At 31.2% G+C, this 20,445-nt stretch overlaps 1 protein-coding gene across 5 annotated transcripts in view; it reads right to left on the bottom strand.

Moving 5' to 3' along the window:
* Positions 1 to 20,445, bottom strand: part of LOC114332415 (uncharacterized) — a 434,915-nt gene that overhangs the window by 312,551 nt on the left and 101,919 nt on the right. The window lies entirely within an intron of this gene.

Genomic DNA, 20,445 nt, shown 5'->3' on the forward strand with positions numbered 1-20,445 from the left:
CGCGCCACAAAAGAGTTTCAAAATTCAAACTGTATCAAAGTTACTCTTTTGTGGCGCGTTTACTTCAAATTTAGCAAATATTATGGAAAAATCTTTTAAAATAAAACTAGAATTTTGTTTTGCATCAAAATGAAAATACATTTTCGCGCCACGTAATATTCATATCAGATCTTTTGTAGCTGGAATATTGTATGCGCCACTCATTTTTAAGGCGTTTAGCGGTTTTTTATTCATGTATAATAGTCCAGGAACCAAAGCTTTTCACCTCGCAATTTTTACAGAATGGATCAATTTGCTTGAAAATTTGAGAATAAGTAGTGGATAGTCCATAGATCAAAATCTATATGATGCCGACAGGCGCTTTTACCATGGGGGTGGTTGCTACCCCATCTTTGGGGTGGAAATTTTTTATTATATTTGGACCGCAAAAGTTAATAAAAACATTCATTCTAAGCAAAAAATGTTCTATACATTTTTTTGATAAAATTAATAGTTTTTGATTTATTCGCTATCGAAAGTGTTAGTTTTATATCTAAAAAATCAATGTTTTTCGATGGTATACTCATTTCCGATTCACTCAATTTTTGCCGTAGAACAAACTTTATCAAACCAAGTTCTTGGGAATTAAATTACCTACAATTTCAAATTTAAACATTTTTTCGTATCTCTGATGCTAATCTGTCTATTCTGAAGAAAATGGCATTTTTTACCAAATTACAAACATTCGTTATCCGCTTTAAACTTCAGTTTTTTAAAAACTAATCATTCTAAGCCAGTCAAACACCGCTAACTTACATTATTATGCTTGCAATTGGATTTCTCTTTTTTTTTTTTCAAAAAAATATATTGATTTTTTAACCGTAACTTTTTTATTTTTTGTCTTAGAAAGTTCTTCAAAAATTGGATTTTGTAGGTTTTACAAGCTCTATAAGGCTATTAATATTAAACCTTTTTAAAATACTCAGTCACAAAAAGAGGTGGCATTGAAAGGGTTGGTAAAGGTGGTTTTTCCATGATATTACAAGTTTTAACTGTCAATAGCTCACTCAATTTTTGCCATAAAAAAATTTTTGCAAACCATTTTCTTGGGAATTAAATAAGCTACAATTTCATATTGAAATCTTTTTTCGTATCTCTGATGCTACTTTTTCTAAAAGGGCATTTTTTACCAAACTACAAAAACTCCTTATTCGCTTTTAGCTCCATTTTTTTAAAAACTAATCATTCTAAGCCGATCAAACTTCTAGAACCTATCAACAATACATAAATCAAGAAAACCAAGTCAGGTCAATGACAAATTTTAATTACGGTGGTGATTAGGGGGTTGTTTACGATCACTTTTTTGCCGAAAAAAATGGGGACTGACATTCTTTTCATTATAAGTCACTTAATATTTTTAACTAGAGATTTTTTTTATGTCTGGAGATACATATTTTTAAATACTATAAATTAGTTTCAACAAGTTATCCTCGAAAATGCATAGTTTATCCGTCCTTTGACTTTGAAACTACAATATTTAGTATTTGACGAAGAAGAGATAACATATAATAAAGTATAGCTCGATTACTATTAATCTTAAAGCAAGTTAAAAAAAAAGGTTTTGTTTATTTTTTCAAAAGGTACATTTTAATCTTAAAGCAAGTTAAAAAAAACGGTTTTGTTTATTTTTTCAAAAGGTACATTTTTGTTAAGTAAAGTTGTTTTGATAAAACGAAAACTTTTTGAGTTATTAGCAGAAAACTGATTAAAAACATTGATTTTTTCTATACAAAACTAACACTTTCGATAGCGAATAAATCGAAAACTATTAATTTTATCAAAACAATGTATAGAAGGTTTTTTGCTTATAATGAATGTTTTTACCAACTCTTGCGGTCAAAATATAATAAAAATTTCCGCCCCCGAAATGGGGTGGGAACCATCCCCATGGTAAAAGCCCCTTTTGGCCTCATATAGATTTTGATCCTTGGACTATCCACTACTTACTCTCAACTTTTCAAGCAAATCGATCCATTCTGTAAAAATTGCGAGGTTTTGTCCTATTTTAAGCTTCATTACTTGGACTATAATATACAGTAGTTCAATAGTAAAAAATGCTTGTACGAAAAATATGTTGGGCATTTTAATAAGTCCGACCCGTACAACATGTCAAATGACAAGAATTATGTTGGTGGTAAATAATAGCAGTCGGATTTTTACATGAGAGTTTAATGAAAGGGTAACAAATCAAATTGGAAGTTTTGTCCGACAAGATATATGGGACGTTTTCGTAGTCTGACGTTCGAAACCTGTGTAACCTGTTCCACAATTAAAACTTCCCCTGGTCCAGTGTTCTTATACTTCAAAGTTTGTCCGACTAAACTTTTTTTGGTACGCGGGATCCAGTCCTAACATAGCTGACTAGTCTTTACTATAAGTAATATAACGATCGTGTCCACTATCACATAGAAACATTGATTTAGGTACTTGCTAGCATTATCTACAATTGTGCAAATTGTTTTGTTTATTAGTGTCAATTGCTATTTAAAATACAATTGGTCATTCGAGAATTTTTGTATACAATCGGAGCGTAGACCGAAGAACAAATGTACGAGGGCGGTGTGATATTTACCTAGATCTAGTACAATTTTTGTCATTTATTTTTCAGTGTTTCTTAAGAGGATCGGTACGTATTTTCGGCTGCAATGCTATTCAAATGGGGATTCATTTTTTTCGAATCCTGAGAAAACTAATAAGTATTTTTGAAAAATTTAAACGCAGAATGAAAGATTAAGATTACGTTATTAGCGAGGGCCGAAAGTCCCTGAGAACTTCTATAATGTTTATTTTAATAAGTTACAGGGGTGAAAAACTAAGAGAAAATTTAGTGTGATTTTTAATTTCAAATATCTCATTCAAAATAAACTTTTTATTTATTCTAAGGGACTTTCGGCCCTCGGTAATAATTTAGTCTTTCATTCTGCGTTTAAATTTTTCAAAAATATTTATTGGTTTTTTCAGGATTCGAAAAAAATGAACACAATGCCGTGGTAATATTTTCCAAATCTATATTTGTCTTACAACGCACTCAGCCGAATATAATATTGTCAGCATATATTGTCAGTCAGACACTGACAATCAGTGACAATTTTAAATATTTGACATTGCATCGGGAATATTTTGTGTTATTGATTAAATATTATTGATATATAATTTATTTGATAAATAACTGAGTTAAGACGTGAACTTAATAAAAAGTTATTTATTGTGTATTATTTGTGGAAGATCCAAGCAGAGAATACATCAGGATAATATATTCTGTGATCCAAGTATTTTGTTGTTAAAGATGTTCAAAATTGTAAGCGTTCCATAACAATATATTACTAAAAAATCGCTTTAACTCTTTTCCTCTTTTCTCGATTGAGTATTAGTTTTTGTTGTACAAATAAATTATTACAATCACTGAATACATAGTTAGTGAAAAAATTATCACATTTATTAACTGAATTAATAATTTGCAATTATAAAAATAACAGTTATCCAAGAACATTCAAAAGCCATCTCTTTAAATTAATGATGACATTTTCAAGTAGAATGACATTCTAGTAATGTTTACATATCCATACCAGTTTGAATTTTACTACACGTAATTTGCCGTGTAAAGACAGAAAAAGTAGGGATACACGTAAAATATTTGCGAATTATGTACCCATAGCCTTAATACATACACTTGATAAGATGCATTTGTAATACTTTTAATCCATCAGAAAAGGAGTTTTGGTGGATTTTGTTAAATTCGCATGAAGTTTAGGCTATGATTGTTTTTTGCAAAAAAGCATCGTTTTTCATGTGTTTTTTTTCATTTAGTAAAAAAAAATTGAAGCAAAAAGTAAATAGAAATCTACTTTATGATGATTTATCTATAACAATTATATATTATGATAAAATTGTATTTGGATCTTCACAAATGAAGATAACGTATACATTAACCAGTGGCGGCTCGTGATTTTTACAATAGGGGAGGCTATACCTAACTGTAAAATATCTCGACAAATTTGCACTAGCAAAAAAATGCGCCAAAAAATGTAATTTAAGGCCCCATCTTTTGACCATTTTTTATTTACATTTCATAATATCATCCTAATTCATAATTTCATGATAATATCATCATTTTAAAAATAGTTAGTCTAATAGTAAAAGTTTAATACCAAAGTTTGTGTCGTTTATTTGTTAACAATTCCATCTATTTGTAAATAGATACCTATGCATATCAAAATAAATACAGATTTGAAGTTTTGCAGTCCATACATAATGAAGCTTCAAATTTTTCAAGATACTCAACTTAATTTTTTTAATTCTAAACGCGGCCTACTGCGAATTCAAAAACACGATAAATTACCGATATTTTGCTTTGAGTTAGAGATATCGGAAAAAGTTATTTCAGCAAGTTGTTCCAAATATTATTATAACCCCACATACCAAATTTCATAACAAAATTCGCACTTTTAGATTTTTCATTATTTTTAGTCAGGACCCTAAAATTCGTTGTCCCGAGACGCACCCAACCACCCAACGGAGCTGAGAAGCTACACTGCCTCCCTTGGTATATCTCCGGGCAGCGTGTGATGGCGCCGTAGATGCCACTGTTAGGAGACCGGGTCTCCTTAAACGCCTGCTACGCTGCACGGAGCATTAGCAACGGAGAAAGCTGGGCTTCTCGGCTCCGTTCGTGCATCTCGGGATAACCCAGGGTCCTGCCTACAATAATATGTAATAAAACTGAGACGCGATCATGCGTTCTAATGCTAATGCTCCGTACGTATGGATAATTAGTGATAATATGGAATTTACACGTTGTATTATAGTGAGAGTAATTGTTGTTTTCGCGATTCATGATAAACAAAACAGTATAGAGTGTGTAAAAAATTTATGGGGAGGCTGAGCCTCCCTTGCCTCCTCTGACGAGCCGCCACTGACATTAACTATAATTTGAATGAAGCGGTTTACGCGCGCCGAGCTTGCGCATCAGACCGCGCTATTAAAATATCGATATCTTGGCCAAAAATAAACATACGAACACTTTCCTAAGTTCAAAATGATCCTTTTGAGTTTTTCTCTCATTAATGTTAATTAAAGTACAAAACGTTTATTACTTTTTGCTTAACACCCTTAAAATAAAAGAAATTAATACACAACTTTTTAACAAAAATTACAACTTCAACCCTAACGGAGCCTGTTTCGCTTTGAGACTGACAGATCTTTTAGATGACAGATGTCAAAACGGACAGCAATTCATTTTATAACAGCGCCATCTATCGACATCGGAAATTTTTGTCAAAGATCCCTCGTATTTACACTGATATGGCCACTTATCGCATCTCAAAATGGCTTAGTTGGTAGACCTCACTTGATTTTCTGTTCAATGATCTGGCATTTAGATAACGTCAAATATTTAGTAATGAAGCAATTAAGTTGTCGTTAAAAATGGTCTACTTAGTTCAGACTTTACCCGACTCTAGAAAAATATATATTTTATACACCACAAACACCAGTACTAGTGCTTATCTATAACAAGTTTCGGGATGGTTTCCATATCGAAAAACTAGATACACTGCCTAGAGGCAGAATCATTTAATTTCTTCACTACAAATTGAACTTATATTGAAATTTTCCAAAAATAAAAGGACGTTTACCTTTATAGGAAAATATTTTTTATAATTAAATAGTTTTTTAAAACTTCTTAACAATTATTAAATTATTATTGTAATCGTTATCGGAATTTCCACATTTTTAATAAATAAATAATGACTCTAATGCAACCATAAGATTTCAAATTTTATGCATCTTATATGAGGTATGTCAAAAAATATGAATTTCGTTCAAAAGTAAAGTACCTTATTTATTACAAATATGATATAGTCTGTTCGCTAAACTCACGACACAACTGGCTAGTGATTTTAGTAGGTAATTTTTTTGTTTTTGGCCAATTTTTTCAAAATTGGCAAAATTACTAAGTATTTAGTAATTATTAACTATTTAGTAATTATTTTTTGCCAATTTTACCAAATGGCAAAATTACTTACTAAAATCACTAGCCAGTTGTGTCTGAGTTTAGCGAATCGACTATACCTTTTCCGTTCAGATAAAAAATGATAAAAGCAAATTTTCACAAAACAAAATTCATTAAAAACCTAAAGAACATTGAAGAGCTAAATTTTTCAATTACACCCAGGTGCAAAAAAATCGATGCACTGAAAATTTGGTCATTTTTGATGTCTCGAATTTCCTAAACCTGTTGTCCCATTTAAGTGATTTCTTTTTACCATGTTATAGCCTTATTCATTAACAATATCGCTGTAATAATATTGTTGCTAGACAGGTAAACTGTTATTGTATACCGGGTGTACGAATCAAACTGTTTTTTCTCAAAGTTCGCATCACCTTGTGGACTATTCTAGCATTTATAAAATACTGAAATAAAACTCAACTATAGCCTCAGGTTTTCTTAACATTCTGTTTCTACACTTGAGAGCAAAATAATCGACTCACTTGCTGAATTGTACACGTTAGAAGTCTCGAATGTCCTAAACCTGTTGTCCGATTCGACGGATTTTTTAGTATGTTACAGCCTTATTATTTAAGAAAATCGATGTAATATTATTATTGCTAGACAGGTAAAGGTCATTTTATACCTGGTGTAACAATTATGGGGTGTTTTTTTCTTAAACGTACCTAACTTTTTTTTTAACCAACATAAGCAAATGAGTCAAAAAAGAAAATGTTAATAAAGCCTAAACCTACAATTGAATTTTAATTTAAATATTTTTTATATGCTAGAATACTCCACAGGGTGTTCAGAACTTTAAGAAAAAACACAGTATGATTGTTACACCTGGTATAAAATGACTAGAGTTGCACAAGTTTGACTTGAATGTTTGAACTTGACTTGAGTTTGACATAATTTCAAGTCAAACTCAAGTCAATCCTTCTGACAAATAATTCAAGTCAAGTCAAACTGGTCCATCGTACAGGTTTGAAAATTCAAACTGTTTGTCAAACTAGTTTGAAAGAGTTTGAAAAACAATTTATTTAGTAGATATACTTTTTTTCCGAGATTGACATGTTAGTTGCCAATTAAGATAAGAAAATTAATAATACAATGAGTGCCACATAAAAGTATCTTGATACAGGCAGTGATTATAATCAAAACAGGGTACATTTTTTGAAAATTATTCCTGTATGCTTAGAATTGCTTGCTGGTAAGTTTCGTTTTATCGATATAACTTTTTTATATTTGAGAATCACTAGATTAAAACAAAGAATTCGTTGGATAGTTTTTTATCATACCAAATATAATTTAAACTACTTTGGAAGTTTCAAAGTATTACGTAACGCAAGTTGGGGGAGGGTAACGCAAGTTAGTAAATGGAATAATTAATCATCTAAGATCTAACAACATCACGAGAAAACCAAATGCAAAATATACAAAACTCTGATAAAACCGGTCCTTATATATGGATCAGAGACATGGACACTGTCGAAAAGCGATGAGAACTTATTAGGTACGTTTAAACGAAAAATCCTCAGACACATATACAAGGGGGTGAAAGAAAATGACGTATGGCTCAGAAGATATAATTTTGAACTCTACGCAGCATACAACGAACCCGACGTCATAACATCCATAAAGATCGGACGTCTGCGCTGGATCGGCCATGTTAAACGGATGTTGGAGACCGAAACACCAAAACATATAATGAGGCAAACACCAGTAGGGAGAAGGTCAAAGGGAAGACCCAAACTTAGATACATGGAACAAGTGGAACAAGATCTAAAAACACTTGAGATTATTCACTGAAAGAACAAAGCAAAGAACAGAACAGCATGGCGGAAAATCCTAGAACAAGCCAGGACCCAAAAAGGGTTGTCGAGCTACTGATGATGATGAAGTTGGTGGAGGGGTCATGTAAAACGACGCGTTAAGGGGGGGTGGGGTTCGAACAGCGCGTTACATAACATTGTTTTTAACTTAAAAAAAAAAACGACGGAATCACAATCTCCCAACTTTTCAACTTTCGTTTATATTTTACATGGAACCCCTGGATTGTATTATATTTCCCCCTCAGGCTCCGCTCATGTTACAATAGGACAATAGTATTCAAGTGAAAAAATCTTAAAATATTTGTATTAACCAGATCAAGTACAGTAACACATGTTTGCAATAAATAGCTGGACCTTTCTTAACAACAAAAGATGAAAAGGTACAGATAGGATAAAGCGGTTGTAAAATTGTGTTACGATACAAAAATTTATGAAGGAACAACAAAATATTATATTTTTGATACAGTAAGTTTAATGATTTTTTGCGACTCTGCAATGTCGTCTTAAAGAATTAGTTCACTAATTGTCATTTTATAAATTTATTTTTACATAATACAAGTATGCACTTTTCAATTTTCATTGTTTTGAAATCACCTGCCGTAATATCAAATAAATCAGTATATTTATTTTTCTTAATTAATTCTACTTCAACTACAGATTTTTTTCTCTTATTTTTGCAGTAGAAGAGAAGGGATACCTTCAAAATCAGACTCAATTTGATCTGGTACTTGTTCTGAGCCGAAAAATATTCAGGTTCAGATATTATTTCACAAAACACACTTCAAAACAAACGTAATAAACAAGCCAAGCACATACTTCTTAATATGAACGACGAACGACAAACTAATTTGCGGAGTAGCAGAGTACAGATTCAGACATAATATCCAAATAAGTCAAAACAAAAGTCGGTACGCTCTCAATTAGAATTGGAAATAAACACGTTGCGCAATATGATATTCAAACTTCAAACTGTTTGAAGAAGTTTGATTTCAAGTCAAACCTAAAGATATCGAAATCAAGTCAAGTCAAACTTTTTTACAGAAAAAGTTTGGTTTTCAAGTCAAGTCAAGTTTGTTGAATAAAATCAAACTAGTTTGACTTGATGCATCTCTAAAAATGACCTTTACCTGTATAGTAACAATAATATTACATCGATTTTCTTAAATAATAAGGCTATAACATACTAAAAAAATCACTCAAATCGGACAACAGGTTTAGGAAATTCCACGTGTACAATATTATTCAGCAAGTGAGTCGATTATTTTACTCTCAAGTGTAGATTCACTCGCTTATGTTGGATAATAAAAAAATTAGGTACTTTAACAACTGGCTATGTTTGTCACCATTACAAGCTGTTTCTAAATAAGTGCGACAAACTTTAAGGGGTAATTTTACATGACAAAATAATGACAGTTTGCTTTATAATCATATATCCGCAAACGCTTCGTTTCCGAGATACGGGATGTTAATTTTTTTTTACAAACTGACGATTTATTTATTACTCTAAAACCGGTTGAGATATGCAAATGAAATTTGGTGGGTTGTAAGACGTAGTAATTGTACATTTTTTGACATACAATTAAGAATTTTATATTCACCATTGCCGTGCACACGGGTAATATGATCGGTCATAATACCCGTTTGCGCACTAATGGTGAATATTAAATTCTTAATTGTATGTCAAAAAATGTGCAATAAATACGTCTTAAAACCCACCAAATTTAATTTGCATATCTCAACTAAATATAACCATAATCATAACTATATAATAAAACTATGTGACGTCAAGGGTCGTTTGAACTATTTTATACCGCAAAAGACTTTAAATTTGTATTTCTAAGTTATTACGAGTTTTTGAAGCGTGAAATTTTGGAAATCTCGTTTTTAAACAAAACTCAACATTATTATGTAAAAAAAATGTGTAAATTCCCTAGGGTGATGCGAACTTTGAGAAAAAAACACAGTTTGATTTGTACACCCGGTATGCAATGACAGTTTACCTGTCTAGCAACAATATTATTACAGCGATATTGTTAATAAATAAGGCTATAACATGGTAAAAAATCATTTAAATTGGACAACAGGTTTAGGAAATTCGAGACATCAAAAATGTAGTTAATTTCTGCCTTAAAAATTTTAGCAAAGCATTTACATTAGTAATACCGTAATAATTCATCTTGTTGTACTCATATAACGCACATTACTAACTCCCTCAATTTACTACCCGCTCAATATATCCACCTTCTCTTTCAATACAGGTAACTGTTCTATCCCGAAAATTTTTCAATACTCTTCAAAACCATAGCCGGAGAATAATTACCCTGAAGACATACTTGAATGACTCTTTTCAAACGAGCAACATCATTCTTTTCTCGTAGGTAATCCCACAAGAAAAAATCGAGTGGGGTCAAATACGGAGACCTAGGAGGCCAAAAATTTTCAGAAACGCAACGTATAACTACAGCGGGTTTTCACTATCGGTTTACATCTAACCTACTCATTCACTTATTGAAAGGTTATTACCTCTTCAATTAGATTTTTAATGAATTTGGTTTTGAGAAAATTTGCTTATCATTCATCTGAACAGACCCTCAAGATACTGAAGGTCAGGATCTCAGCGCTACAACACCAGATTGGTAGATTGGTTGCGATTCACAATTATTTTTTCTACGAGCGTGCAAAAGTGTCTACTTTCGCGCACGCGTTTTAGTTTAGAAAGTTTCACTTTTCCGCACGCGGTTTACTTTTCCGCACGCGTTTTACTTTTCCGCACGCGTTTTACTTTTCCGCACGCGTGTAGATATTTTAATATGGTCTTAAAATAATTATAATACATGCAATAAACTAATATTTAGATATTATTTACTATTTTATTTCAAATGTATCTTATTGTGTTCCTGACATAATATCATAAAAAAAAATTATTTTGACATAATATTCGAAAGTCAAATCGGTAGACAATAACAGTCGCTTTGAATCATCGCCATGGTAACCAAGATCGTCGTCATGCTAACTAATTATATTGAAAGTTTGGTTTTGACAACCTTGTCAAAGAATTAATTTGTGTATGTATTTTTATATTAATTAAATTAATTGATTAAGATTTGGTCATTTTTTAAAGACTCGTAGAAAAAAGATTGTTCATAACTCTTGCAGAAAGTCTCTTTTCCGCACTCGACTGCTTGCCGAACTCCCGCTTCGCGTCTTTCGGCAAACTGCAGTCGCGTGCGGAAAAGTATGACTTTCTGCACTTGCAGGAAAATAACTACATACTATATACATGCTTTGTAGGAACCATAAAGATTTTTTAAATACATACCAGCAAAATGGTTTATCGTCCTTAAAAAATGTGGCATTCACTCACCTGTAACAAAAAATATACATGAATAGAAATGTCCCTATTAAAATTATTTGTGTTGTGTTAATTTTAAGCTTATCGTTGAATATATTGATGGAGGCAATATTCGTTACAACATAAAAAAATATGAAAAAATTATTTTTAAGAAACGCTTTTCTTTAGTTACGAGTGACTAAAATTAAACATATAAAAAAATCAATTAAAAATCAAAAAATAAAAAAAATTGAAAAAATCTAACACATTCGTCAAAGAAAAGCGTGGCGCGTCTTCATCGAATAAACGGTTTTCGCACCACGCTTTTTAACAAATGTGTTATTTTTTCAATTTTTTTTATTTTTTGCTTTTTGGTTGATTTTTTTTATAATATTTTTAATTTTAGTCACTTGTAACTAGTGTTGCCAGGTCCGATTTGTTTTTAATCGGTATATAAGCAAAAACAAATCGGGATTTAGGGTTGTAGATCGGGGCAAATAAACAACAATAGCCCAGTAAATGACCGTTTTGGAGTGTAATTTTCAGTCAACTCCTAATTGCATGAAAATCTGGTTTTAGGTTCTACTTACTGTCTACTTCAAAGTTGAACTTGTACCGTTGGTTGCTTTTACTTGGGGGGTGGCAGTTACAGTTACCCCTTTTCGCGGGTAAAAAGACGCTCATTTAAAGTAAGTCCCAAAATGGATCAGCTGACTAACTCTAAAAAACTTTTGTTCTATATAATTTTTGATCTAAGTCGATACTTTTCGAGTAATTTTATCGAAAAAATATTCTTAGTAAAAATGTAGCTTTTAAAAAAGCAAAAAAAAAATTGTATGTTCAGAAAGTCTATAAAACCAGTAAAAGCAAAGTTGTAGCTCATAAGTGTTTAAAAAAATCTTATTAATTTTGTTTTATATAAAAGCCTCTAGCATTAAAACTAAGAGAGTTACGCTCAAACTAAAGTTGGCCCCTTTTTTTGGTAAAACAAATCGTGAAAATCTCCCCATATTTAGCACCGTAAATAAAGTTAATCGTTACCGCTTTACCATTTACCTTATATGTGTATTGTTTATACGATCTGTAAGGTTTACCGGTTGGAAGTTTTGAAAAAAAAATGGTTTTATATTAAAAAATTTTCCTAAAATATTGGAAAATAAAAGTATTAGGGATACTAAAAATCTCAAGGAGTAAAAAGTAGGTAGGCTTTGCTTTTAGAAATATGATAGATTCATGCACTCGTGATTATTGACTCGTTCAGGCCCTTAATCGTGTAAAAAATACATAAGTAAATTGTTTGTAAACCGGTAACGATTAATTTTGTTTCGGGTGCTTAGCAGGGGGAGATTTTTACGATTTTTTTACCACAAAAAAAGGAATCAACTTGATTTTGAGCATAGCTCGCTTAGTTTTGATGCTAGAAACTTTTTTAAAACATAATAAAGCTTTATTAAAAAATGTTTTAATTGGTTTTTCCCGAAAAGTGCTTTATTTCTTGGTTATTTCACGTTGAAACATTTGATTTGGAATTTGTCGAATAAGAACGTATTTTTCATGAGCTACAACTTTGCTTTTGCTGGGTCTATAGACATTACGAGTTCACAATTTTTTTATTTTTTTATATTATGCTACATTTTTGCTAAGAATATTTTTTTCGATCAAATACGTACTTTTTGAGTTATTTGTGAAAATCGCTTGAAAACGTGATTTTTTTGTCGAAAAATAAACATTTTCAATCGTAAATAACTCGAAAAGTATTAACTAAGTTAAAATTCTATAGAACTTAAATTGCTTATAATTAGTCAATTTATCCATCTCCGGACTTATTTTATACGCGCGGTTTTTCACCCTCAACTAGGGGTGACTGTCACCCTCCGAGTAAAAGCAACCAACGGCACAAGCAGTCCAAATTTTCATGCAATTCGGAGTTGATCCTGAAAATTACACGGTATCGCCGTATTTCCCGTTTATTACTGCACTACAAGGTATTTCTATAATCTGTATTTAATCCTACATAATAATAATAATCAGACGAAATTACAAAAAAAAATCGTTGATTAAGTAAATTATTTCTTTTTTATTAAAATTATATTTTTCATTCGATTTTGCCGCTTTTGGAGTGCCTTGTTTTTATAACATAGTTATAAAATTCACTGCAAGTTCTCCTGAAATTGGTTTTCGTGGGTGAAAATCGGGACATTTAGTGTCCCGATCAGGTACAAATCGGTACGCGTCCCCGGAGCCCTTAAAATCGGGACGTCCCGCGCAAATCGGGACAACTGGTAACGCTACTCATAACTAAAGAAAAGCCTTTCTTAAAAACTTTTTTTCATATTTTTTTATTTTTTACTTTTTAGTCTTACACTTTTCAAACATTAAAATATATCGTCATGTTTATTAAAATATGTATAAAACATATGATGTACAAACATGAAAAGTAGTCGGAATCGGCAAAAAATTTTAAACTTTATTGTTTATTTATGAAGCATAACGTAAACAATTCACGTAAAAAGTGAAATTATGAATAGTTCATATAATTAGCAACAATCTGTGAAAGTTTCAAATTTCTTCGTTGTAAAAAACAAGATAATTTAAGCATTTTCCGTTAAAAAATATTTCGTTTTTTATTTAAACAATTAATAAACAAAAACAATTTTTAGTGACTATTCTTGTATTGTTCCGCGAATGCATATGTCTGCAAATTTTTAGTCATTTGCATTGAAGAAAAAGCAGTCAAATTAACGTCCAAAGATTTGACCCAAACGATTGAACTAATAGTCCTGTCGCCAGGGGGGTACAACGACCTCCTGTATTCAGATGGACTTACCTAAGTTTTTTTTATGTATTTTGACCTGTAGAACACGAATTTTTTGGGTAACAGTTGATCCGCATGTCCATAAGATTGTTATAAACCAAGAAGTTGAGGAATCACATAACAGCGATTTCTCGCAAAACAAAACATTTTTTTGGATTTTTTGGGCCATTCTAACCAAAACATGTTCCTACAAATTTTTTCGTAGGATGCATAGTTTTCGAGATAAACGCGGTTGAACTTTCAAAAAATCGAAAAATTGCAATTTTTGAACCCGAATAACTTTTGATTAAAAAATAAAATAGCAATTATGCTTACCGCATTTGAAAGCTCAAGTCAAATTATATCGGTTTTAATTATTTGTATTGCTAAAAATTTATTATTTTATTGTTAAAAAAAAAAGCTATAAACACCTAGTGCTTGAGTGATGTTTTCAATGATTTCTCATTTAAAATCGAACGAGTAGGTAGATGAGCTAAAAGTGCAAGCAGGGCTATTTCTACGTAGCATGCATTAAGACGCATGTATTAGGCACGGGAAACACTATGTGTTTATAGCTTTTTTTAACAATAAAAAAATAAATTTTTAGCAATGCAAATATTCAAAACAGATATAATTTGACTCAAACTTTTAAAGGCGGTAAGCAGAATTGCTATTTTATTTTTTATTCAAAGGTGATTCGGGTTCAAAAATTGCAATTTTTCGATTTTTTGAAAGTTCAACCGCGTTTATCTCGAAAACTATCATCCTACGAAAAAACTTGTATTAACATTTTTTGGTTAGAATGACCCAAAAAATACAAAAAAATGTTTTGTTTTGCGAGAAATCGCTGTTATGTAATTCCTCAACTTCTTTGTTTATAACAATCTTATCGACATCCGGATCGACTGTTACCCAAAAAATTCGTGTTCTAAGGGTAAAAATACATAAAAAAAACTTGGGTAAGTCCATCTGAATTAAGAAGGCCGTTGTAACCCCCCTGGCGACAGGACTATAAAGAAAAGCGTTTAATTAATTAATACGACAAAACGAATTCTAATGTTAATTGTAGCACAAAACTTCTCTACCGGTGGTTTTTTTAAGACTACGATAAAAACACGAATTTTTTAAATTCGAGTTTTGGTTGAAGTTTTGTTTCGTATCTTATTGAAATTTGACACGAATAAACGCCGATTTATATACACTCACCGGCACAAAAAACCGCCACCCCAAAAAATCGGTCATTTTTAATGTCTTGTATTTCCTAAACCTGATGTCCGATTTAAGTAATTCTTTTAATATGTTATAGCCTTATTCTTTAACAATATCGGTGTAATAATATTGTTGCTAGACAGGTACATCGTCATTGTATACAGGGTGTACGAATCAAACTGTGTTTTTTTCTTAAACTTTGGAACACCCTGTGGAATGTTCTAGTTTTTATAAAATACTGAAATTAAAACCCAACTATAGCTTCAGGTTTTCTTAACATTCTGTTTTTTGATTCATTCGCTTATGTTGAATAATAAAAAAGTTAGGCACTTTAAAAACTACCCCTGTTTTTCATCAATATAGAGTGTTTTTAAATAAGTACGACAAACTTTAAGGGGTAATTCTGCGTGATAAAATAATTTGTTTATTGACAGTTGACAGTTTGATTTATAAACGTATGCCCGCAAATGCTTTGTTTCCGAGATAGGTGGTGTTGAAATTGTTCTTACAAACTAACGATTTATTTATTGCTCTAAAACGAAATTTTTTAAATTTTAAAGGTAGTTATTGCGCATTTTTTTGTCATACAATTAAAAACAACACCCCCTATCTCGAAAACGAAGCATTTAGGGGCATACGTTTATAAAGCAAACTGTCATTATTTTATCATGCAGAATTACCCCTTAAAGTTTGCCGTACTTATTCAAAAACACCCTGTATTGACGAAAAACAGGGGTAGTTGTTAAAGTGCCTAACTTTTTATTATCCAACATAAGCGAATGAAACAAAAAACATAATGTTAAAAAAACCTGAGGCTATAGTTGGGTTTTAATTTCAGTATTTTATAAAAGCTAGAACATTCCACAGGGTGTTCCAAAGTTTGAGAAAAAAACACAGTTTGATTCGTACACCCTGTATGCAATGAAGATGTACCTGTCTAACAACAATATTATTACAGCGATATTGCTAAAGAATAAGGCTATAACATATTAAAAGAATTACTTAAATCGGACATCAGGTTTAGGAAATACAAGACATTAAAAATGACCCATTTTTTGGGGTGGCGGTTTTTTGTGCCGGTGAGTGTATAAACAAATATATGAGCGTTCAAAATTTGAAACTTTATTGTTTATTTATGAAGCATAACGTAAACAATTAACGTAAAAAGTGAAACTATGTATAGTTCATATAATTAGCTACAATCCGTAAAAGTTTCAAGTATAATTGTAAAAACAAGAGAATTTAAGCATTTTCTATTAAAATCGTTTTTTTTATTTAAACAATTAATAAACTTGAAAAAAAAATTATTGACTATTCGTGTATATGTCTGCAAATTTTCATTCATTTGCATTGAAGGAAAGTCAGTCAAATTAACGTCTAAAGATTTGATGCAAACTATTGAAGTAAAGAAAAGCGTTTAATAAAAAATGTGCCATTTATTAATATGTTTTAATGTTTAGACCAGGGCACAAGATTTTGAAAATTATAAAAGTAAAAAAAATAGTAACAGGATGTAATACAATGCAAAAGGAAGAAAATATAATAAAAATTAAATGAAAAATAATTTACAGGCGATCTAAGGTCAGAAAGTGGAAGGGATGAGTTTTTAAGGGCAAAAACATTTTCTAGAGATTTCCGGCAAAACTACAAGTTCAATGGAAAAAATTAAATGGTAACGTTGTAGGTAATAAAAAGGTCTACAACATTTTGTATATATTCAGATAATCTTAAAATTTATGCGAAAAATTCAAATAACCGAGATTTTCAAATCAAAATGAAATTCAAATAACAAAAAAAAATTTTTCAGAAAAATTTGGTAAAAACTTACCCTTTTATATCCCAAACACAATAATTTTTTTTTAATTAAAATATTTTTTTTTTCCATTTTTTTGATATTTCGAAAAAGTCAAAAACAAAGTAAAAATAGGCGAAGAAAACAAAAGATGAAAATATAAAGAAATACTCTAGGTATCAAAAATATCTTACCCTTTGACAAGGGCCTCCCAACACACAAAATATTGAAATTCACGACATATTGGCTCAGCAGAATAAATAAAAAATAAATTTAGATAGAAAAACATTCCTTTTTAGAGAGAGAATATTCAAAAGGGGGTACCGTTATTTTAAAGGGGTACAGAATCTGGGGAAAAACTGATTTTCTATTTCGCTCTAACGAATAGGCTCTTATGGATGGCGCTGTTGCCAGATGTTGTGAAATGCCCAATTATTCAGGAGATCTTGGGAAATTTTATTTTTGTGATCTAGTTCTGTTGAAGCCTATTTACTATGGTAGAAAACACAACACAAAGATTTGTTGAATAATAAATCCATCTTTATTAATAAAAAACATATATCCCGGATGTCATTACGCCATATACTATTTATAAACAATATTTTTCCCCTATAATTCAAATTTTCATTCACGTGATGTTCAACAATCTTGACAAAGTCATCCTACAAGATCTGATTGGAAAACTACGTTGGATTTACATGTTAATTAGAAATAAGGAAGCTGACACAAAATCGATGAATCTGTTTTGTAATCTCATAAAACTCTGCTACACAAAGTTTTATTCATGAAAGAAATGTTCTGAAAAAATGAGTTTCATCATTAACATTGCATTGGGTAAAAGTAGATGGGTAGATGGTTCTAAAAATATTTATGATATGTATATATTTATGGAGGAGGCGGATAAAAACTAAGGGTTCGGGTATAATGACATTCATTAAGACAAACAATATAATAAAAATTTTTGGAAAAAATCTAAAGCCAGGATACATAGTACGTTCTTTGAAGGTAAAATATTGCACAACCTCTAAATTTTAAAGAACTGCTTGGATTGACATGAATTTTGGCATACACAAAATACACACAGCTAATAAGTCAAAGAAAAAAAGTGATATTGTGCCGATGTGTGTTTTTGCCCTAGGGGTGACTTTCACCCCCTTTTGGGGGTGAAAAATATATGTTCGAAAGTCCGGAAATGGATAAAATGCCTAATTCTAAGCAATTTTTGTTCTATAAAGGTTTTTCACAACGTTAATACTTTTCGAGTTATTTGAGAGTGAATATGTTAATTTTTCTACAAAATAACTACGTTTTCAAACGGTTTTTCGCAAATAACTCAAAAAGTAAGTATTTGGTGGAAAAAAAATTCTTATCAAAAATATAGCACGTAAAAAAGTGAAAAAGTTGGTGTATATATTAGGTCACTGTATCTAGTAGAAGCAGAGTTATAGCTAATGAAAAATAGGTTCATATTCGTCAAATTCCAAATCGTATATTTTAACGCACCATAACCAAAAAACGAAGCTTTTTTTTGGGGAAAACTCATTTTAACTTTTTTGAAGTGTTTAAAAAACGGGCTGGGACGTTTCGCCGTCGCCGATTCGTCGTCGCCATTTCGCCGTCGCCGTTTCGCCGTCGAGCCACTTCGCCGTCGGCCGTTTCGCCGTCGAGCCAGTTCGCCGTCCGCCATTTTAAGTTTAATCTATTATTTCTAGGAAATTAAGGACAATAAACAAGAGTATAATTAGAATACGTCATTAAATAGATAAATATGACTATTATCAGATTCCCAAAAATAAACAATATTGAGAAAAGGGATTTCAATTTCAATTGTTTTTACTGTATCAAAAATAAAAAACTTCATTATGCAAAAGTGATAATATATAATCGTCCGAAAACCATTCAAAACTTATATACAAGTAATGATTATCCCGAAATTATAAGTACGAATACTAACAACGAAACGGCGAAGGCGAAATGGCTCGACGGCGAAACGGCGACGGCGAAATGGCTCGACGGCGAAACGGCGACAGCGAAATGGCGACGGCGAAACGGCGAAATGTCCTAGACCCTTTAAAAAATGCTTATTTTTGTTTTTAAAAAAAAATTTAGCATCAAAAGTAAACAAGTTACGCTCAAAATAAAGTTGGTCCCTTTTTTTGGTAAGAAATCGGGAAAATCACCCCCTAATTAGCATTTCAAATGAACTTAATTGTTATCACTTCACAAGTTTTTTACTCGCGTATGTATTGATTATACGGTCTGTAAGTTTCATCGGTTCAAAGTCTTTATTTTTGAAAGAGCTGTAGTTAAAAGGGCTTGAACAAGTCACTTATCACGAGTGTATGCAAATTTAGAAACACCAATCTTGACCAATTTTTGTCTTACAGAGAAACAAAAAAATACAAAATATTCAGAAAAGTAAAGCCGACTTTTTTTATTGTTTAAGACTTTTGGTATCTCAATTTTAAATTTTATTTTTAAAGTTTTTTAAAGTTATTTTGAAAAAAAAAGTATTTTTTTCAAAATTAAAATTTTTAAAAATTTTACATTAAAACCAATTTTTTTCAAAAATAAGCACTTTGAATCGATGAAACTTACAGATCAATAAACACAACATAAGTAAAGTAACTTGTGAAGCGGTAACGATTAATTTCATTTAAGTTGCTAATTGGGGGGTGATTTTCCTGATTTTTCTTGCAATAACAAAAGGAACCAACTTTATTTTGAGCGCAACTTGCTTACACTTGATGCTAGAATTTTTTTTATAAAAACAGAAATAAAGATTTTTTTAAACACTTGTTGTAATGTGTTTTCCCCAAGAATGCTTCATTATTTGGATATTTGTCTCCGCTTTTGCTAGGTATAGGGACCTAATATATACACCAGTTTTTTCACTTTTTTATAGGCTATAATTTTGCTAAGAATATTTTTTTCGACAACATGCTTACGTTTTGAGTTATTTGCAAAAAAACGTCTAAAAACGTGGTTATTTTGTTGAAAAATGAACATATTCACTTGCAAATAACTCGAAAAGTATTGATTTGGTGAAAAAACTCTATGGAAAAAAAGTTGCTTAAAATTAGTCAGTTTATCCATTTCGGAACTTATCTTGAACATATATTTTTTCACCCCCGAGATGGGGAGAAACTCACCCCCAGGGCAAAAGCACACATCGGCACCATATCACTTTTTTTCTGTGACATGTAAGCTATGCGTATGCAAAATTTCATGTCAATCCAAGCGGTTTTTTAAAATTTACAGCCAAAACCGTGAAAGAATGGACTAACAATGTTTTCGTCAGCAAAAAAAAAATAGAAAATATTATAATAGTGAAAAGAAAAGAGAGCACGGCTGGTACTATGAAATTAATAATAAATGTTTACTTGTTGATAAAATCGGGCAGACCATGCTTGTCTCGTCGAGTATCGAGGGTACACCACCAGAGTTAGCGGTACAAAT

Source organism: Diabrotica virgifera, chromosome 6 (assembly GCF_917563875.1).
Source record: "Diabrotica virgifera virgifera chromosome 6, PGI_DIABVI_V3a".
Classification (NCBI taxonomy): Eukaryota; Metazoa; Arthropoda; class Insecta; order Coleoptera; family Chrysomelidae; genus Diabrotica; species Diabrotica virgifera.